The sequence below is a fragment of the Equus przewalskii genome, chromosome 6, assembly GCF_037783145.1.
Source record: "Equus przewalskii isolate Varuska chromosome 6, EquPr2, whole genome shotgun sequence".
NCBI lineage: Eukaryota > Metazoa > Chordata > Mammalia > Perissodactyla > Equidae > Equus > Equus przewalskii.
In genome coordinates this window covers 37,905,604-37,928,590 of record NC_091836.1, presented here as the reverse complement: position 1 = coordinate 37,928,590, position 22,987 = coordinate 37,905,604, and the positions used below count along the sequence as shown (strand labels likewise).

Sequence of the window (22,987 nt, the reverse complement as noted above, 5' to 3'; positions counted from 1 at the left end):
TATTAGCTATGTTAATAAATAGCTTTTTATCTTAAATGTTTCAAATATTTTTTATAATATGGATGAAATTTGGTTACAAAAAAATTTAAAGAATCCAGGAGCTATCACTGCCAAAGTGTACCTATTCTGAAATGCAGTGACATCCCCAGGAAAACGTCTAATGAAAAAATTTGCTCAATTATTCCCGTTGAAATCAGTCTACGTATAAGGGATGTATTCATAAATTGTCATTTATCAGAAAAACCGAAAGTGTAAGTGACTGAATGCTGGCTGGTTTTTAGACAGAGCTAGACAGCATGATAATCTAATGGTCTTCTTGAATTAGTGGTTCCTGTAAGCAGACGCTCTCTGGGTTCCACATGCACACACGCACGCACACTGTGGTGGGTTGCACAGTGAGTTGTATTCCTTTAGAAATGCATCTAGCTCAGTTTATAAACAATTCTGTTTAGTTACTTTAAAAAAATCCTTACTGTTTCAATTCTCTTGCACACCCTCAGGAAAAGCTGCCTTTCTTGAGCCCCAAATCGTCATCATTTAGATGTATGAGTGTCATCCCGAGCTTGTGTATGTTCAGTCAAAGCCAGCACCAGCCACAGAAAAGAACCTTTGACCGGGAGGTGCCCGTAAACGGTGTCTCCATCACCACCTTCTTCGGACTCTGTCCTTCTACTTTTAGGTAAGTGAAGCAATTTGCATTCAGTTTTTCATTTGGTTAGGAGCAAGGTTGGGACCGCACCACCCGATTTTCAGCCAAGAGTTTTGTGTGTCACTTGACCCTATTGAGTCTGTTTTCAGGAAGCTCAGGACAGCCCTCAAAGGCGACTGGGCAGCACCGGCCAGTGGGGATCCAGACACAGGTTCACAAGGAGTTCAGGAAATGCAGTGCGCCACCTGAGCCCTAAGGGTTTGTTCAGGTGCAAACCCGGCTGGGGGCTTTGGGACCTGGAAGAGCTTGAAGCACCCTGGGCTCTCCATGGTGGGTAAGCTCAAGGCTCTCTTCTCCAATTCCATTTCCTGCCTCTAACTGCCACAGCTTGATCGTTGGGACTTAGCCACCCGTGACTGTTGAGGGAAATAGAGGGAAAATTGAGCTGCTGCATTCATCTCCTCTCCTGGCACAAGGGGCAGGGCCCGAGATAACTGAACCCCAGCCAGAGCCCGTCACTCACTGTCATCCTCTGTTTTGAAACCATTCTGTTAGGATCTGGGCACAGAGATTCTGAGAACCTTGCAGGAGAGCTGCTTCTGCACTTATTTTGCGCTTAATCTTTTTTCTTTGATCTCAGGGATGAGGAACTCAGTTTGTGATAGAGAAAGACAAGAGTAATTAATGCACAATAAAGGGGCAATATTTAATTCCAAGGAGGGAGCCACAAGTGAATATTGAGAAATAGAGATCAGGAATGATGACGTTAGAGTTATCAAGGGGCTGTCCTGCCTCGACATTTGTCCCTGCTCTTTAGTCACTGGGAGCTTATGCAAGTCATTCTCTCCCAGCTGGGCCTCAGTTTCCTCCTTCTTTAAGTGGAGATACTACCCACCTTCGAAAATGAGGTGAGGATAGCCACGGGTAGCAGTGGTCCTAAAAAACACATCCCAGGTCCATGTGCAAAGAACCATGTCTTAAGACTTGGTTCTAAAAATTCACTGATAGCTAAAAATACCCTGTTGACACAGGCCTGTCTGCACCCTCTGATTTTCCATTTTACGTGCAAAAATTTATGTTTTTCCATTTTCTTTGGCCAGGGCTCTGTTATTTGAAGGTAAGGTGTAGGAAGTCCTTCAGAGGTTCAATGGGAGACAGGGAATCGGATATAGTTTTTCTCTCTGGAAGGAACTTTCATCGAGATTTTTTAAAAAAATGTTTGGGCTCTGCTTGCTACTGTAACCTCTAGTCTTCTGCCAAATGGCAGTACAACAAAGGAAGCCTCCTTTTCAAGTTTCTGGTTAATAAAACAGCAAACGCAAGACAAATAAACAGACCCAGAAGGCTTGCACTTGCATAACTTAGTAAGCACACGTGCGGGGCCAGGGATTGCTGGTCTGCTCTGATGGGCATGTGACATCTCCAGTTGACCACCATGCCTCAGACCCGGGCCTGAGATCTTTGACCCACTCTGCAGGTCCCCAGGCGAGTGAAATGGTGGGCTGGAAAAACCTCACGAAGAAGTGGCTTCCTTTTGTTCTTTTGCACCCCTCCTCTCCCAACTTCCAGTTTTTTGTTCACGGAGACTTGAGTCGGTGACTGAGTTTCTGGAGGTTGTGGCCACAGACATGCTGGTTGAATGGTTCTTAACTTAGTGCTGGAAAGAGTAGATATGACTGGAGGCGTGGCGGTGGAAAGTCATTTGGGAGAGTTTGGGTAGAACTTAATGGGCAGCTGACTTATTTAAACTCTAAGATCAGCCTTCTCAGGCTTCTGTTCTTTCCTCTTAGTGATATTATTTGTTAGGACTCACCTGTGAGTGGGGTGACAGCTTGGGGTCTTGTGTGAGAACAAAGGGGAGGGTGGGTGCTGCAGAGGAGCTGGGTGCACCAGAGGCCGTGGTCTGGGCACCCTGTGGGACCTGGAATACTCACATTGCCCTTGCAGCTGTCTGTTCCCACCCTAGTGTGCGTTCCGGGTGGGGAGTTGGGCATGCTTAGGAAACAGTGTAGCGGCAAAATCCACTTATCCATTCCATGCTTCTCTCTCCTTCTCTTTTCTTCTTCAACCTGTAAGAATGCTATCTCACCTCTGGCTTCCACTGGGTTCTCTCTCCGCATTCCACTGGGACATGCAGAGCCATGGTTTTTACCACAGGATTGCACATAAGCCCCAAACCCCTGAGGAAAGCATTTCCTAGTAGTCGCCTTCCCTGGGCATGCAGGGAAGGGTTCTCTCAGCTCCTCATCTCTGTTCTCAGGGGAAGTCTTCAGGCCATTGTGAGGCCGTATCTGGGGATCAGCTGCTGCTAAAACCTGAAAACTAAGGGCAAACCCAACGCTTGATTTATGATGTTTCAGAGGAGAAACTGTTCATAAAAAGCTGACGAGCCAACTTCTCTGCAACGTGTTAAATAACAACCCGAGAGTGTAGCACTGCTTTTCGTTACTTGGAGCAAATTAAATGACAGGAAAGACCACGAAGCAGTTGGTGGGATGTCTGAGTCTTTGGAATTCAGCTATATGGAATTTTCATCTTTTTGAGAATTTCATGCATTTTGTTTCTCTTCATTCAGATTGTTGCTTCTCCTGTTTTTGATAAATGTCTCTAGGAGATCTTCTGGGGTATATGATTCATTCAGTTCTCTCAGAACTCTCCTCAAATCTCACTTCCTTGTTGAGGGCTTTATTAGATTCATCTAAAACTCTTTTTTTTTTTTTTTTTCCATATGATCAGCACAAAGAAAGTAGAAGCTGGGCAATGCCCCCATCAGGAAGTTTTAAATCATCAACACCATAAATGGTTTGATGATTGCCTACTTGGCTTCCCTTCCCTCTTCCTTCCTTCCCGAGAAAATCTTGGCATGGTGTGTACCTCTTTTCTGCTCTGCCTGAGTTTCTCAGGGACGGTTGAGCCATCCTCAGCTCCACGGCTATGATTTGACTACATAAATCAGGGCAAGTCCATCCTTGAACACATTTGATTCAGGAGTGGTTATGTGACCTTATTCTGTTTGAGGCAAAGATTGCAGAGGCTTCTGGGAAACTTCATTCTCACTTTTAAGAGGAGCAGTAAATAGCCATTTTCTCTCTCTCTGCCTCATGCTTCTGCCAGTGGACCTTCTGTGAACATAAGGGAAGCTGCTCTGAGAACAAAGCTGATACTCAAAGGAAGGCAGCTCGAAAGAATCTCCAGGAAACGTATCCAGAGTCCTGATTGTATGTTCTTGGAATTTGCCCAACCTCTGGCCATCCAGTTATGTGTGCAAATAAAATCCCTTATTGTTTAGGCCATCCGAGTTGTCTGACATTGTGCTAACTGGTCTAGGGGTATGGACTTTCAGCACCGTGTGGAGTGGGTCTGGGAAAGAGAACTCAGGGAGAAATGTGAGGGCCTAGCCGCCAGGCCTAGGCTACTGTGTGCTCATTGTGTGTCTTGGAGTAAGTCTGGTCAACCCTCCACGCTTGACTCCTGCGTTAAAAGGGTGTAATGGTCACCGTGTTTATTTCACAAGGCTGAGTGAGGATCAGATAAGTCAGAGCTTCAAAATACGTTGTGTAAAATGTTATTAGCATCATTTGTTAGCTCAATCCATTATTCCATTATAATGAAAATAGTAGTGGCTAACTTATTGAGAGATTATTACATGTCAGGCCGTGTGCTAATTGCTTTAATGACTTAGGTCATTTAATCTGCGTTACAATCCTGTAAAGTACGTTATTATATCCCCACTGTGAAGATGAAAAAAAGCATTAGAAAAAGTAATACATTTTTTTCAATATTATGCATCTGGTAAGTGGAGAAGCTAATAAGTTTTTAAGAATAATGATAATTACCCATGTGTTCAAGGAATTGTCAATTCCACGAAAATTGCCACCAGTCCCAAAGTTTGTATTAGCCTCGCCCCCATTTTCAGTGTTTCACCCCTCATGCCATCTTCATCCAGCTTCTTCCTATTGTCCTTAAGCAAATATAAATTTCTCCTTCACAATTAACTACTGTACGTATTTACTGCACTTGGAAAAGAAATAGTTTGTGCTGGAGGTGGTTTACACTCCACACCTAAATGTGTGTGTGTGTATGTGTGTTAGGGTGTTAATGGAAGTAGTGGGTGCTTCAAATATTTTGAGACTGTTCACATAAATACACTTGTTGGGATAGTGTCTGAAATCATGGTTTGCTGGTCACAAATTGTAGCTGTAAGTGATCTAACGTCTTGCCCTGGAATACTGAAGATGGGTACAGATTCAGTGTAGTAAGAAAGGGTTTGCTTACTGTCTAGACCAGTAGTTCTCAGATGGGGACAGTTTTGCACTCCTCAACACCGCAGGGTACTATTGGCAACGTTGTGACATTTTGATTGTGTTAACTATGAGGTGGTGGCGTGCTATTGGCATCTAGTGGATAGAGTCTGGCTGCTAAACGTCGTGCAGTGCACAGGACAGTCTCCACAACAAAGAATTATCCAACCCCCAATGGCAATAGTGCTGAGGTTGGGATCCTGGTCTAGATACACCCAAGGATCAGTGCTGAGCTTTTCTTTTTATACCCTTTCTGCTTGGTTGGGAGTCAGGCAATCCATCCTGTTCTAGGGGGGCTGGAAGAATGTCCTGGAATGTTCACAAGTTGACACCCACACAGAGGCTTAGCAAATCCTGGAGCCTGGCCAGGTGTCCTTCTACTGGAGCAACCACAGGCCTCTTGAGAGAAACCGATGCTGGAAGGCTCTTACTGGAAAGAGTTGAGGTCAGCTGACATGTACTTCTTGAATGGTGCACGATGGTCTTCTGCTGGGTTGCCTAGTGCAGGTGATGTGTGAGGGTCTCTCTGTGGACTCCTCCCTCTGCTCCTTATCCCCCCAGGTTTACCTGCTGTCCCAACCCCTGACATGCTCCAAGGTTCTGACCTCAGCACTTTTGCTCCTCTGCTGCCAACCCAGGTTACCATCACCAAATCTCTTTAGGGTTGAGGGTATGATCGTTTTCCTCTCCTTCTAATTCTGTCTCATCTTTGCTCTGGCATACACATCATGTTCCATTACACTTAGGACCTTCCCTTTTGATACCCAGGAGCTTAGGTTAGAACCCTAAAAAGAATAGGATATTAGAATTTCTTTTCTTTTAATCCTCTTGCTATAGAAGTCAAAATTTTCCTCTGAATAACAAGAAAGGAGTCAGGACATACAACAAAGAAATAAAAAATTCACAAATATATGTCAAGATCTTATTTCACTACATCAGAGATTTCATAAGTTTTCTTCCCCCCTACACTTTGGAGTTAGGAAGGAGGTAGTGGTTGTAGAGGATAGTTTTATGGGTTTAGCCAGATGTTAGGGACATCTGGTGACTGGGTGTTTGTTTTTAAGCATTTCTGAATGTTATGCTCCGAGGACGGGACCTGGGAGTTGCCTGCTTGCTGCTCTAGCCACTCGGATAGACAGTATTTTGCTTTGAGGGAAGAAGTAAGGAGAAGTGGTTTGGGCCTGGAAAAAGGCAACATTTTCTTCTCTGTGCCTCCATTTTTTAATTTCAAGATGAGATTCTACCTATCCCATTGTGATATCATGATCATAATGATTCTATCTTTAATTTACAGAATGCTTATTTAGATGAAAGGTGCTGCACTGGACTTTTTGCTTATATTTTCCTATTTACATTCAGTTTTCATATACTAGAATCTGTGGTGCTCCGTTGAGATGGTTTCTAACTCTTCTAGAATTTATGTCATTATTTTTCTCCATTATCTGGGTGGATGTCATTCTTTAGACTTATACGGTTCTCGCAGTTCGGAATTTTACTGTTACCAATCCTAGTATAATATTTTTTTATTTGCTTTTTTTCCATGTGGTGTTGATGAGTCATCTTAAGTTATCACATTCACTAGTTTAACTTTCTCGGAGAACTTGCTAGGTTAATGGTATTATTTGTAACTGTGAAAGTTTTTATGTGAGATGAATTTCCCCACCCCCAAGTCAAACTTTGGGACCTTTGTTTCATAAACTCTAGGCTCCAATTAGGTAAATCAATTAGTATCTTTGAAGAGAGGACTAGATTTTCTGGAGGAATATCTCTTGGACTTGCGTCTTGTTCCATCAAAGGCAGCCTCATGAAATAGAGGATTGCATTTGATGCTCAAATTCATCCATCAGGAAAAGAAATGCTGCCATGGGAATATATTGGATGTGTGGATTTGAAGGCTGATGGAAGAAGATTGTGAACAGAATTCTACCTCTTCCCAAACACTTTGGTGAACACTATGGGAGTGTTATCCCAGTGAACTCTAGATGGCTCTTAAAGGGAGATTTTCTAGAGTCAGACAGACGTTGTCAGTGGCAGTAGGGAGGAGGTCCTGAGGTAAATAGGAAAGAAGCAAAGATGGATGATATACATTGAGGGAAACAAAAATCCAGAGAGTCTTTAAAAGAAAAGAGCAGTAGGTTCTACGAGTAGAAGGAAAAATATCAAAGATTCAGGAGGTGAGAAAATATCTTGACTTGGGGGCCAGAGACTAGTGGCCAACCAGGGCCTAGAGTAATCTGGGAGTTGCAGATCCAAAATAAAACCCTGGTCAGTGGTCTGGATCATGCTGGCCTTCCAGATGCTGCTCCCCCATCCCAATTGTTGCAGTGGAGCAGCCATGGAAGGATTCAGTGCAGAATCCCATGTGATTCATGGCAAAAGGCTGGGGAATAGATGATACAAATGAGTGAGCCTGTCCCTTGAGGGCCATCCTGATTGATATGCTCCAAGAGGATCTGTCCATCATCTGAAGACTAGAGACTCATCACAGCTTAGAGGATTTGCGGGGCATTTGACTGCTGCGTTGGAGTGGGCAGGCTTGCTGTGCTCAGGTGGGCATCCACAGGCCATGGTGTCTTGTTTTCTTAAACTGCTGGGAAGAATGTAACTAGTCAGGAGGGTCTTCAGGTTCAGGGAGTGGGGAGGGGTATAGAGTGAGGTGAGTAAGATTTACGGTGGAAGACAGAATGTATTTTGGAAGTTTCCTTGCATAATGATACGTGCATACCGCTCTGCTCTCAGGAAAGGAAGCTGATCTTAAAAACAACCAAACGCTAACAAGGAAAGCTTTAAAGAAGTTTATGAAACAACTGCGAAGACCAAAGAGACCCCAAATCAATCACATTTTACTTCTGCTGTTTTCCCGTGACCCTTGCTTTCAGTGTTGAGCAGCCAGAGATATCAAGAATTGACTGTAAACCAGGACCCCTACCCTTTTGTCACATCCTTTAAAGGGGAAAGCTTTTATAAAATTTAGGACCTTAAAAATAAAATGAATAGTTTGTGAATGGATCCTTACAATAAGCAAAGAAAACAGAATGCCTTCTGTGATATCAAATTTCATATACAGCTTAAATATTCTTACCACTTAGAATCAAGAAAATAGTTTCAAGTCTATAAAGTTTCCATTACTTCGTTTAGCCAGAGAAATCTGCCAGCTAATATTTTACTAAGTCTGAAGAAATTTTAACTAGCCCTTTCCATATCTATCAAGTTCAAAGAAATGACATAGTTCATGTATCAATATTCCATAAAGTTTAGTCCTAGAAATGTGGATTATATTTTCAACATTTATTAAAAAATTTTTTCTTTTTCTGTTGCATGACTTATTTTAGGCCCATGGGTGTGTGCTTTTCTTGCATGGTGGGCTTAATTCATGTGTTCAGTCTGGATGACTATAGCATCTTTCTGTTCATGAAAATCATTTAAGATGAAAGGCATTAAAATCAGGTAGACTTTAGATATCTAAGCATCTGTTTAATACAGTCTCTCTCTCTCTGTCACTTATTTCTGCGGCTGGGCATCAAAGAAAAAAAATGAAAAGTCGGCACTGTTCTCTTAAAAATACGTCAAGGGCCCCCAACTCTTTAACAACACAGGAAATGTCAAATATTATATGGATATAAATAACTCAGTAAAACAGGGTTACAAGAACATCTGGCTTTGCACAGTTCCACGCACTCGGCTGGCGCGAAGATATTTCAGTAATACTATCCAGTCGTTGGGTTGTGTGAGACTGCGGGGCACAGAAGGGAATTTGAGTGTCGAGTGAAAAATGTGCTTGTAAAAAGGTCTGAGTTGTTATCTGTCTAATCCGTCCTAATCTGTTCAGTCGTTTGCTCTGGGGGCTCTGAAGTGGGAATACTGACCCCCTCTGGAAGCTAGTCTCTTAGACAGATACCCCCCAGAGCCCCAGGGTTAGGGATGGAGGGCAGGAGGTTAACGACCCTCGAGACACAAGCTGACCTAATGATAACTGGAGGGATCATTTTTAAAAGGGACATCTCAATTTTCTGAGCAACTTGCAACTTTGTTTCAGTTCTAACACTGCAAACAATCTGAAGGGGTAAATGGTGATATCCATCTCCTTTGCTCTTGCCAGTTTTGCCTTTCATCCTGTTCGGTTCCCCTGTTTGGTTTCTCTCCTCTCTTTACTGTATCACATTCTCTGCAGTAGGTTTTCCTTTTACTTTTAAGATCTGACTTCCTTGGGTGTTGGGCCAACTACCATTTGGGAAGACAGTTTGTGCTGACTATTTGGTGTTCATCTCACTTACACGTGCTTAAAAGAGAAAGTAAGTAACATCCCCGAAACAAATATGCACCAAAACTTCACACACTCCACTTAAGGTTTATGGTTTTCCTCTGTCTAAATTACAATGATCAGCATTATTAAGAATAAGGAAGAGCAACATCATCTGCATAAAAGGAAGGCAAAGCCAAATATAAATGGTAGGTATATCTTGGATCCTTTTGGGCTCATTCCCCAATAACTCTTTTACTTATTTATTCTGCAAACATTGAGTAACTGCTATGTGCCACACACTGTGGTAGGTAAAAACTCAAGGCCTTTCCTTGCCTTCAAGGAGTTATAGGCTAGTAGAGGAGGGAACACATGAGAATAAACAGTGATAAAACATGCAGTACAGTACAATACAATTCAGTACAATACAATACAATACATTCTAACAGAAAGTGAACATTGAAAGAAAATAAATACCAGGTAAAGATAACTTGCTTAAATATCTCTGACCAACGTTTGGAATGTCTAATTATGTTGGTATCTTTCTCTTCCTTCGCGAGACTTTTTGGGAAATTGCTTGATCCTGCATTAAAATCAAGTCCAGGTAGGGGAAGTTCAGGTAGCTTGACAGCTGCAGGGCGCTGCTGCGCAGCACGGCAACAGGAAGAGGAGGGGAAGCCGAGTGCTCTCTGAAGCACTGGAGGAAATTATTGAGCTGAAAGGAATCCCTTTATTTGGAGTGTGGTCGGTCAGCATGCGTGATAACCTGGTTCTTGCAGTGGTTCCTGGAGACTCCAAAGTGATACCCTCATGGCATATTTTTCGTTATTTCTTAAATGACCTTATTCTTTTCATTAATTGATTAATTCAATTCCTGTGTATCTATAGAGCCCTTTCTAGGAGTGGAGGCCCGCAGGAGATGACAACACTTAGCTTTCAAGGAGCTTAGTCAAGCAGGGAAAGTCATGTGAATAGACAAAACAGTGTGATAAGTGTTAGGGATCCGTGCTAGAGAGAGAAGGAAAGATCTGGTTAGAAAGCAAAACCCCAAGGTGAATGGGTTGGAAGCCATAGAATGGCTAGAGTAATTCTCACCCTAAATATTCATGTGTTAAATTGCATTTTTCATTCAAAATTATCCTGATTGGCTACACACTTTATTTGCATTAGTTGGATAATTTCCCAATTCCCTTTCACTGTGTTCTCTGTAGACTTGGCTTGCAGGGAATGACCAACTAGTCACTTTAATTAGAGACTCTGCCTAGACTGTGTTTGGTTCCCTAGAGCCTTGAGAGGGAGCCTCCTTAGGTTGATTTGTTGGCGGGCTCTGCACCTCCAGCCCAGTTCTAGATGAACACTGTGGAGCGTCACTTGCCAGCCTGCTTTTCTGCTGGTTTCTTGCACTCCCTCTCTGCGTTCTCTTCCCACTCTATTCCAGGGATTTGACGGAACAAACTGCCCCAGACACCACTGAGATCATGACATAGGCCAGCACACTTCCGGAAATTCAAACTGACAGAAACTCCTGTCTCCTGCTATTGCAAAAGTGGCTTGGTGTAGCAAGACGCCAGCTCGGAGCCTGGACCGCAGCTAAAGGTTCTTGACCCTCTCTGCAGAGATGGGAGTGCCTGGGGGGCTGAAAGCTTTGGCAGGGTTGACATAAACACTCAGGTTAAGGCATTTTTCATCTGTTTAACCAGATCTCATTATATTGTCAAACAAGACTGCAGTGCTCACAAGAAACAGCTATGGTATTCTTGTTGAGAGTTGGGACGAGAGGTAAGAATTTATTTTTTCCATGGGGGTTAATTTCCCTGATGCTGTGATGCCAGGCAAAGTTTTCACTGGGATGGAGGTAGGGGACGGAGAGGGCAAGCTCTTGGAGCCTTTGAAGAAAAGCCTTATGGCACTACCGCCCCGCCCCACCTGGCGTTGGGGAGGAAAGACGACTTTAGTAACAATCTTGCCCACATCCTGTGTAGAGAACTCCCTTCTCTAGGCCACCTACAGAACCCATTCCAAATCCCCACGTCCCCTTGCTATGTCATTCTCTCACATTTCCCTTCTGTTGACTCCAGGAAAATGCTACTTTAAAAAAAAATAATAACTTCTCTTATCTTTTTCAGGTTGAGTAAAATTTAACAATTGTTTAGTCCTGATGATGCTCAAAAGTTAGGTAAATTACCACGCTACCCAGCCGTTAGTCTAAGTTGTAAAGAAATCGTGGTGATCCATGTGAAAACATTTACAGCCAGTCCTATAAAGGAGTCTTACTGAGTGAGAATAGCTGTACTTTAGAAAATCCAAAGCAAATGTCTGGTAAGTGAACCCTTTTATTAACCACTGACTTCTATCATAATCCTATTTTACATTGGTATAGTGCATTTCACACATCTAGCTCATTTTTGTTTTAATTGTAAAACTATGATGTTGCTTGAAAACTTTTAAAGCTATCCTTTCTTATTCAGAAAACATTCATCGAGTTACTAGTTTGTGAGGATCATCTTACTATGTTCGTTTCCCACTTTTGCAACAAGTATTTTAAGCCTTCTCCACTCACCTCGCACCTCCAGTACTCCCACTTCACCTCCTGCCCTGTGGATGATCTTGGGTCCTGCTTCACTCACTGAGAAAATAGAAGCCATGGTGGGGGGGGGGGGGGGCAGGGAGGAACTGCTCAAACTTCCTGCCACCAAATCTGCATCTTACATCTGCCTCCATGTTACCCTCCTTCATTCCTATGGCAATGGAGAAGGCTCTCTTAGGGAGCTATTTTATAGAGAAGGAAACATGCAGAATGACCTGGAGAAATGTCCAATATCTCATACCTAGTAAAAAGCAGAATTTGAGCTCAGGTTTCCTGATTTGGGGTTCAATGTCGTTGTTTTTTCTTTTTCCATTTTTTTAATAGACTTTATTTTTTTAGAGCACTTTTAGGTTCACAATCAAATTGAAAGGAAGGTACAATGATTTCACATCCTGCTCCCACAAATGCATAGCCTTCCCAATTATCAACATCTCTCACTAGAATGGTAGATTTTTTTTTCAACCAAGGATGAACCTTCACTGACGCATCATAATTACTCAAAGTTTATAATTTACCTAAGGGTTAATTCTTGGTATGTACATTTAATCAGTCAGGACGAATGTGTAATGACATATATCCATCATTATAAGACCATACAGAGTATTTTCACTGCCCTAAAAATGCCCTGTGCTCTGCCTTTTCATCCCACTGCTCTCTCCCCAACACCTTCTGGGAACCTCTGATCTTTTTATTGTCTTCATAGTTTTGCCTTTTCCAGGATGTCATATAGTTGGAATCATAGTATGTAGCCTTCTCAAATTGACTTCTTTCACTTAGAAATATGCATTTAAGTTTCCTCCATGTCTTTTCATGGCGTGATAGCTCATTTCTTTTTAACACTAAATAATATTCTGTTGTCTGGATGTACCACAGTTTATTTATCCACTCACTTACCGAGGGGCATTTTGGTTGCTTCCAAACATGGGAATTATGAACAAAGCTACTATAAACATCTGTGCAGGTTGTTGTGTAGACAGAAGTTTTCAGCCCCTTTGGGTAAATATTAAGGAGCACGATTGCTGGATCATATGGTAAGAGTATGTTTAGTTTTATAAGAAACTGCCTGACTGTCTTCCAAAGTACCTGTACCATTTTGCATTCCCACCAGCAATTAGCGAGAGTTCCTGTTTCTCCACATCCTTTCGAGGATTTGCGGTTGTAATGTTCTGCATTTTGGCCATTCTAATAGGTGCGTAATGGCTCTTCCTGTTGTTTTAATTTGTATTTCTCTCGTGACTTATGGTGTGCAGCATCTCTTAGCACGCTTGTCTGCCATCTCTATATCTTCTTTGGTGAGCTGTCTGTTAAGGGTTTTGGTCCGTTTTTTAATCGGGTTGTTTGCTTTCTTATTGTTGAGTTTTAAGAGTTCTTTGTGTATTTTAGATAACAGTCCTTTATCAGATGTGTCTTTTGCAAATATTTTCTCCCAGTCTGTGGCTTGTCTCCTAATTCTTTTGATACTGTCCTTCACAGAGCAGAAGTTTTCAATTTTAATGAAATCCAGCTTGTCTTTGGTGCTGTATCTAAAAAGGCATCACCATAGCCAGGTCATCTGGGTTTTCTCCTATGTTATCTTCTAGGAATTTTATAGTTTTGCATTTTACATTTAGTTCTAAGAGCCATTTTGAGTTAATTTTTGTGAACAGTGTAAAGCCTGTAACCAGATTCAATTTCTTACATGTAGATGTCCTATTGTCCCAGCACCATTTGTGGAGAAGACTGTCTTTGCTCCATGGTATCGCCTTTGTTCCTTTGTCAAAGATCAGTTGACTGAACTTATGTGAGTCTGTTTCTGGCCTCTCTATTCTGCTTCATTGATCTATTTTCTCTTCTTCTGTCAATACCACACTTTCTTGATTACTGTAGCTTTATAGTAAGTCTCGAGGTCAGGGAGTGTCAATCCTCCAACTCTGTTCTTCTCCTTCAATATTGTGCTGGCTGTTCTGGGTCTTTGCCTCTCCACATAAACTTTAGAAACAGTTTGTTGATATCCGTAAAACAGCTTGCTGGGATTCTGATTGGAATTGCATTGAATCTGTAGATGAAGTGGGGAAGGACTAACGTCTTGACAGTATTGCGTCTTCCTGTCCATGAATATCTCTCCATTATTTAGTTCTTCTTTGGACTTTGTTCATGAGAGTTTTGTAGTTTTCCTCAAATAGACCTTGTATATATTTTGTTAGATTTATACCTAAGTATCAAAGTTTTTTGGGTGCCAATGTAAATGGTATTGTGTTTTGAATTTCAAATTCTGCTCGTTCATTGTTGGGATCCAGAAAAGCAATTGATTTTGTATATTAACCTTGTAATTGCAATCTTGCTGTGATCTCTTATTAATTCCGAAAGTTTTTTTCTTGATTCTTTTGGATCTTCTACACAAACAATCATGTAATCTGCGAAAAGACAGCTTTTTGTCCTCCTTCTCAATCTGTATGCCTTTTCTTTCCTTATTGTATTAGCAAGGACTTCTAGTGTGATATTGAAAAGGAGTGGTGAAAGGGGATGCTCTTGTCTTGTACCAATGCCCTTTCCACTCTATCATAGTGCCCTTTAATCGTTTATGTTAGTTAAGCAAGTACTATATTTTCAAATTTTTATGGCAGATCTGTCTGTCGAGAATCCATTCCCTTCTTGCCTATTTCCAATAGCCCTGAATTTCCGTTTGGTGATCCATGTGGCTCTAGGGAATCTGAGTGCACCTCCAGCTCTGGCTATGGAGAAATGATCTAGCATCAGCCCCCAGCCACAGTGATTGGTTCAGAAGTAGGCCTGTGTCCTAAGCTGATCCAATCAGAGTGGCACACAGATAATTTCTCTCCTTCTGTATGGTTGGGAATAAAGATGGGAAGCCTGGAGACGTGGCAGCCATTTTGATATTATGAAGGAAGTCAATCTGGGGATGAAGCTAAGCACAGAAACAGACCAAACACAAGGTGTTTTCAAGAAATGAAGCCAGGAACCTAATTAAACCATAACCAAACATTCTTATTATATTAGCCATAAACTCCTGTTATCATTTAAGCCACTTTGAGTTTAGTTTTCTGTAGGCTGTAATGGAAAGCATAATTGACAGATATAACTTTTTTCTGATTAATATATTTTTCCTACAAATAACTTAAAAACTTCTGAAAAATATAAAGAAGAATATTGAAATTATCCATAATTCTACTACCCAGAATAATTGCTGTTAACGTTTTTGGAATTCGTTTCCAGTTTTTATTGAGGAGGAAGTAGAAGTCAACATTGTATTATACAAAACTTTATATCCTGAGTTTTTCTCCTAACCATTATATTGTGTGAAAATTTACGTGTCCCTATATAATCACTGAAAAAGTATTTTTAAATGGCAGCATTTAAACCATTTGTATCTATTTTCAAAGCTGCTGAGATTGAACTTAATGATATTTAGGTTTATGTTTTGTCTATTCCTTTGCAATTTCTTGCAATTTCACTTTTCATCATTTGTGTTATATAAAATAGTTTTTAGATTTAGTTTTCATCAAACAAACATTTATTGAGTACTTACTACATGCCAGTGATGGGTTCTGGGACTGATAAGTAAACACTGACAGCAGTCCCTGTCCTCAAGGGGCTCACCGTCTGGTGCAGAAGGCAGGCCTTAGTCAGAAACATACAAAACTGAATGCGTTATTACACAATATGCTTCTGTTAAAGGACAGGAAATGCACACGATGTTAGGAACGTGTAGAATACATCTAGGCCTGTGCGTGGACAGGAGGGAGGGGAGTAAAGGGAAGGGAAGGGTTCCGTGCAGAAATTGTATTTGAGTGAATTCAGCAAAGGTGAAAAGAAGATAGCTACAGTGAGGGAGGGGCTGTGGGGCAGGGGAGACCATTCACTTCAGAGGAAAAGGAATGGGCAGAGGAAGTGTGCGGGGAGGTAGCGCCACACATTTGAGGAACTGGAAGGTCACCATGGTGGGAATGCTGGGAGAGAGGGGAGAATGGTGGGGCTGGAGGAGAGTGGTGTGGGTGAAATTGATAGGATGGCAAGGACCAGAGCAGGAAGGACTTTCTCTTTTCTCTTATTTTTTTCTGTTCTGTCTTGAGACAAATGGGAAGTCATCAAAGAGTTTTGGAGGGGGAAGCAGGGAGCTGACAGCATAGATCTGTGGCTGGCAAAGCTCCCTTGAGATGAGGATGGGGGAGACCACGCTGCCAGGAGGCTCCCACGACCATCTAGAGAGACTGCGGCAGCTGGTCTGGATTGACGATTGTGGAGGTAGAGGAGAAGTGAATGGAAAGGAGATGTTCAGGAAATACTATGAACAGACCTGCATGTACACTGAATGTGGAGAGTGAAAGAAGGAGGTGTCAAGGAGACATCTTGTGCAAATGGATGGAGAGCTGTGCACTAAGAGAGAGGATCACAGTATAGTGTCGGCAGGGAGAGCCTAAGGCGATGGGAGATGTCACCTGGGAGTGGGCTGGGTGGGGCTGCAGCTCATAGGAAAGGTCTAGGCTAGAGAAACACATTTGTAAATCACCAAAGACAAGGTGGAAATTACAATCTTGGGCATGGGGAGACTGTCCTTCATGCAGGAGAGCATAAGTGAGATTCCCACTCACCAAAGGGTCCAGGGCGGGTCTTTAGGAGCAGCAGCTTCTAATGGCTGGGCACGGAGGATGAACCTCCAGAGTCTACCGAAGGAGCAGCAGAGGAGTCAGAGAAAAAGTGGGACAGTGCGGAGTCTCAGCCTCTAAAGGAAGAGAGTTCGTCAAGAAATGCAAGGTCATGACAAGTATCTAGAGCCGTGGAGAGGTCAGCGAAGATGAGGACTGAAAGGGTCTCTTGGATTTAGCAGCATTGGGCTTTTGGTGACCTTAGCATCAGCTATTTCAGAGAAGTGATGGGGGCAGAAACCTGATTGTTGCGGTTTGGGGAGAGTTTAGGAGAAGAGGGAATCAAACAGGTTTTATGAAAACCTACTAGGAATTTTGCTGAGAAGGGGAGCAGAGAATTAGGACTAACATGGTTCTCAAGCTTGTCTGTACTCTAGAATTATGTGAGGTGCTTTAAAAAATCCAAATGCCAAGGCCACTCTCCAGACCAATTACGTCAGAGTCTCTGGGAGCTGGTCCCAATCTCTGAGATAGTTTCTCAAGCTCTCAGGTGATTCTCATACACCACCAAGACCGACAATCACCGGGGTAGAAGGAGATGTGAGGTTGAAAATATATGCAGATATATTTTGACGTTTGTGGAGACTTTGAACATGCTTAATTATTGATGGGAGGGGGCTGGTTGGGAGGCAAGAGGAGGGATGGTTGATGTGTGAAATCCTGAGCTTCAGTGGCAAGAAAGCCCTTAGAAAACTGTGCTTAAGAAGGAATGCAATATGCTTTTAACCACACTATTGTTACACGACATTTGAAAAAAATTTTTAATCTACATTTCTTTAATTATCCAAAGTCAAGAATAAAGTTGCTTTCTGAAGCATTTCCTATAGAAGATAATGCAATTCAGCCGTTTTGACTATTCCATAAGTCTTTTCCCTTTTCCTGAGTTTTTAATCCAGATGCTGGTTGCAAAATACTTATTTTTTACACTCTATATTTTCTCTTTTAAAACCACTTATGACATTTGCATTTAGTTTTGTAACCATGGTTTAAAGCAATTATTTAGGTTTAACTCTAGACGTAATTCATTTAAATACTGCCTGCAGGTATGAGGACACCACGACATCCCATTCTGGGGTTCTGAAATTGCTCCCTCATTTGGTATGTGTGTTCAAAAGAGATATACGATATTATATTTTCTGAATTCTTGAAAAACTGAGATGTTTTCTTGTTATCTTCACAAGTGAAAACAACATCAATGAGCATATAATTCTTTTATTTCAATATTCTCCGTAAACACTCTGCCAATCTTATTTTCTGTTCCGCTGTAGGTAACGTGGATTCCTACCTCCATACTTGTAGGGTATTTCCTGTCATCCTTATGTTTACAGTAAATTTCCAGATTGTGCCTATTTGTTGTTGACTTAGCCTTGGATGTGGTGAACACTTTTAAGGACATTTATTTCCTCCTCAAAAATGTTCTTTAGTTGTGATTCTGACTGTTACTCTGGTTGGAGCCCTTTTGGCTTATTTCTTAGGGACACTCCCATGCTTATACTAGAACTTCTTTCTTTGTCCTCCGTGTCTAGGATCCTTTCTCTATTTTCATTTTGACTGTTTTCCTTTGCATTCTGGACAAAACTTTCAAGTTTGTTCTCCAATCACCATTTGGTTTTTCTGCAATTTCAATTCTACTTTTGCGTGCCTTCAGTGTAATTCTGCTATTGTGTTTTTCATAGCTTATAATTTTCCATGATCTTACTTACCTCCTTTTTATCTTTATTTTTTTCTTTTGAGGAAGATTAGCCCTGAGCTAACATCTTCAGCCAATCTTCCTCTTTTTGCTGAGAAATACTGGCCCTGAGCTAACATCCATGCCCATCTTCCTCTACTTTATATGTGGGACGCCTACCACAGCATGGCCTGACAAGCAGTGCGTAGGTCTGCACTCAGGATCCAAACTGGCAAACCCCAGGCAGCTGAAGCAGAACATGCAAACTTAACTGCTGCCCCAGTGGGCTGGCCCCCCTTTTTATCTTTTTTTAATTGTCTTTTTATCATACCCTGTCTCTCTGTAGGCTTTCTGTTACTATTTCAAAGAGGCCGTATCTTTGGGCATCCTATGGAAGTTGCCATTTTAGAGGTCTGATATTTTCCAGAGTCTTTAAGATGGTGGGCTCTTTATCATGCTCTGTAATTTTTTTTTCCCATAAGACCCATGGCTAACCAAACAAAATGTTTGCCAATATTCAAAGTGTGTGGATTGCCTGTGTGTACTCTCTGTATCCTTGGGCACGTGTTAAATCCCCCCTTTTTATTTCAACTGGAGTATATATGCCTGGTTAATATACACTCAGGGTTTAGTTAAATTCCCAACGCCTGGGAGTTCTTCACCTAGCTTGCTCTACTGGCGTGAGAGTGTCTCCTCTCCTACCTTTAGTTTACTCTTCTCCGTCAGGCTGAACATGTAGGCTACGTGAAAACCTATAAACTCCAGCAGTGGCGGCAGCGGACGCTCTCGTGGCTTCTGTCATTCTGCGTTCCCTTGTTGAGCTTTCCTTCTGATGCTTATGCCTTGCAGGAGGCAACACATCACTTCAGTCCCCTGCACCCAGCTTCTGTCAGTTTTATTCTTGGACTTGCACTCTCCAGTTAGTTGTGGCAGCAAGTACTGCTGGGAGTGTGAAAGAGTGCTAGAGAAAGGGCACACCTGGGGATGGAGATGCCCAGACTATAGAGGATGGCTGGACGATTTCCCCCACTGGTGCCGTCCGTGGCCATGGAGCAGAGCGGAGCACAGAGCAGACTTGCCTTGTTCCCCGCACCGCTGGCAGCTTTTGTCAGTCAAGTTCTACCAGACTTAGAGTCTGTGGGAAGTCTCCTCAGATTCTATCAAGAGTCAATTTTTGGTATTTTGAATTTTTGTCTTTTTCTATCTTAATAATCATGTTAATGGGAGGACATAAATTGAGGCCAGATGCCATTTGTTACTTTTATTTTAAAATTTGAGTGTAGTACCATAGGAATAAATCTTAATCAATTAATGTGAAAGCTTTTGGCAAAGATGAGGAAATGGTGAGAACCGGTCCAGGGACAGGCAGCAGTGGTCTGTGCACGTGTAACCCCTGGCATGGGAGAAGCCCTTCTTGTCAAGTTTAATTTTTAAAAAATGTACATATGTGGTGAGTGGTGAGCAGCGCACGATCTTTAGCCAGAGCATTTGGGTTTGAAGCCTGGCTCCACTGCTTATGAAGTGTTGGAATTTAGGTCATGTATGTCATCTCTGAGCCTCAGTTTTCTCATCTGTAAAACGGAAATCACAATAATATTTACCTCAATATGTCCTTGTGGGGATTAAATGAGTTCACACATGAAAACTGCTTAGAGCAGTGCCCTATATATGTTAAGTGCTCAGTAAATATTGGATGCTGGTAGCCACATTCTTGTAAAATTATGGAGCTTCAAAGTAAAGGGGAAAATATTTTGAATTTCCAGGCCAGAAGAACACATTAGATATAAATGAGAAGCAATCAGACTGGCATCTGACTTCTCTGCAACAGTAAAGTTAGGAGATGCTCAGATACCCCAACAACTAACGAATAAACCAAATGGATGAAGAGTGGGCTGTGTGGAAATGCACAGTAAGTGCTAAATAACAAGTCTTAAATAACGATATAGACCAAAGAGACTGGAAGGGAAACTCTAACAATGTTCTGGAATTAAACAATTTCAACAAAACAAGCTAGTGAAGTGGGGAAGGAAAACGCTATAAAGATTCCTTTTGGGATAAAGAGAAGCAGGGAGAAGTAAAGTGTTCTAAATATCTCCTCACATTGGAATATGGAGGGGGTGGGGAAAAGGAGCATCTTAGCAGGAGAAATAGTCGGTATTTTGTTTTTAAGCAAGAGTAGAGAATAACGTATCAGATTAAGGGCAGTTGCAAAAGAACGGTAACAATTAATTTCTCCCTTTTAACTTTCACTTTAATTTAGGGTTTTCATAAAATATATGCAAAATGTTTACACTTTGAGTACAATTACCTTTTTATCTTTAAGTTAGTACTGTCAATAGAACATAAATTACTTAAAAAAATTACTTAAAAATTATAACAATATAATTAATAATTTGACCAAAATGTAGCCATGAGAAATAAAGTTTACGGAATAAATATAAAACAATTTATTATTTACATTTGTCTTTATTTTATTCTCACCCAAACTTTGTTGGGCCTTTAAGAGATCAATCGAGCCTTCAAAATAGTAATGAAATTCAGTCATCTTTGATATTTTGCTAACTTTCAGTACTATAAAGACTGTAGGTCTAAAAGTTTTAAAAAATGTCGTCGTAAAGGTTTGTTTATCAAGTTAGGAGGATAGAACATATTTATTTACCAGTTTGTTAGCTTGCGTTAAACATTTAAGTATTTAAACGTGTGCTATGTTGGCCTCCATTTGTCCTCCTGACTGAGACCCCCAAATGTTAGGGGTGGACCAGTTGTGCGGAAGTAGTTAGTGCTGTCACAGCGGCATCACAGAGAACTTGCTTAACCGGACATTTTGCAGTTGGCAATCTACTAGCAGTTGCCATATCACACGGTGGTGATGCATACTCGCATTCCTGAGGCAGTAGCATCCTTTTCTCCTGTAACATGGAGATTAGAGTACTCATTTTTTTCATGTATTAAGAAAATGGAGTTTTCAGCACAAAGTTGGAAAGAGTGGAAACTTAAATAGTGGGAAAAAAATCTGAACAAATTAGGGGGTCTCTGTAGCACTTTATGTCCGCAGAGTCTTCTCTGCTAGTGTATTGCAAATCACGCTCTTTCTGGTATTAGAGGAGGCTGGTAGAGAAAACTCAGTGTATGAGTGTTTGGAGCAGCCCCAACCCTGCTTAACACGGGGTGTCCCTGCAGTTCACGAAGGGCGTCATGCTTGCTCATCTTTTACCTCAAGGTCTGGAAGAGTTGATATGGAGTGGATGTTCGTTGAATTGGAAGTTTCTGAAAGTTACACGAGGCAGGGTTGTGTAATGCTGAGAGAATGGGTTCCGGAGCCAGACTGCCTGGATCCACAGCCTGTATGTGATGCTAATATCCTGAGTGTCCTTGGCAAGAACTCTGTCTCTTGGTGTCTCAGTTCTCTTTTTTATAGAATACTAGTACGTATCTTAAAGAGTCACTGTGAAATTAAATGAGTTAATACATTCAAAATACACAGATCGGCAGGCACTAGATACACATTTGCTGTTATTATTAAGAGGGGCCAATATTTGATTCAATTTAACAAATATTAATTGAATACCTGCCTTGTGCCCGCCCCAGTGGTCTAGTGGTTAAGATTCGCTGCTCTCACTGCTGCGATCCAGGTTCATGTCCTGGTCAAGGCACCAGGCCACCCATCTCTCAGTTGTCACACTGTGAAGGCTGAGTGCTGCTGTGATGCTGAAAGCCTTGCCACTGGTATTTCAAATACCAGCAGGGTCGCCCAAGGTGGACAGGTTTTGGCAGAGCTAAGATAGACTAGGAAGAAGGAACTGGCTACCCACTTCTGGAAAAATTGGCCATGAAAACCCTATGAAAAGCAGCAGAGCATTGCCTGATACAGTGCTGGAAGGTGACAGGATCGTGCGAAAAGACCATCCTCTTTGCTGGAGACGGGGTCACTAGGAGTCAGGATCACCTCGATGGCACTAACAACAAATCTGTCTTGTGCCAGATTGATAGAGGGCGAATGCATAAGTCTCGTGTGCCAGGCATTGTGCTTAGCTGTGGCTATCAGAGTCAATAGGACCTAGTCTCTGCTTTATTTGCATTTACACAGTAAGGGATTCAGATAAGTAATCAGGTGCCTACAGATCAGTTTATTTGATAACATGGTCCTGGAAGCTGTGGGAGCATGTAGGAGAGGTCCTACCCCAGAGTTGGGCAGTCAGAGGTTACTTCCTAAAATAAATGGAGTTTACACTGTGATACAGACACTTTATGCTTATAGAGGGTAGTGAGGAATCAAGATCCATTCAGGTTATAATGGCATTCGATTTTGTTCGCCTGAAATGTTAGGTATTTAAGGAGAGAGCAATGGGCGGGGGCTTATGCATCTCAACAATTGTCTCAGTGCTCCTCTCTGTGGCAACAGCAGTGGCAGCCACAGAGACCACAGGCTGTGGGGTCCCCCTTCGTGGTGGTCTGCCACACTTTCTGTTTTGAGGATCATCGGGTGTCCTGTTTGTCTTAGCTTGTGCCCGACCAAGCACCATCTCTGGGTTTACAGAGTGTTGATTTATCTCCTGAAACACTTCTTCCTCTTCTAGACACTTCCTCACAAGTTTCCTGTTTCCATCAGAACCAACACATCCTGTGAAGACTTTGGGCTCATGGATGGAGCATGTGCAACAGGAGAGTCAGACTGCATTGGACACTCTCCTTTCTTTTCTTGCTTCCTTCCTTCTCTCTTATCTCTCAGCTCCATTCCCCACTTGCCCCAAATGCTCAGACTTCTTCCTCTGTAGATTCAGAGACCCTGAGTTCTTGTGCCTCTATTAGGGCAGGGACCCCCAAGGCCTACTTCACTGTGCCTAAAGCAGTTACTTCGGGGCATGCGTACAAGCAGTATAAAATCTGTAGGTAACTAG

General features: G+C 42.0%; 1 long non-coding RNA gene across 2 annotated transcripts in view; it reads left to right on the top strand.

The window, feature by feature from the left end:
- The first annotated feature begins 851 nt into the window (after positions 1–851).
- The window catches only part of LOC139083888 (uncharacterized), a 63,475-nt gene continuing 41,339 nt past the window's right edge, over positions 852–22,987 (top strand). For both annotated transcript variants that reach the window (XR_011540958.1, XR_011540957.1), the window contains exons 1-4: positions 852–979; positions 10,629–10,786; positions 10,891–10,969; positions 11,317–11,509. This is a non-coding gene — a long non-coding RNA (uncharacterized lncRNA). The remainder of the gene's footprint in view (positions 980–10,628; positions 10,787–10,890; positions 10,970–11,316; positions 11,510–22,987) is intronic.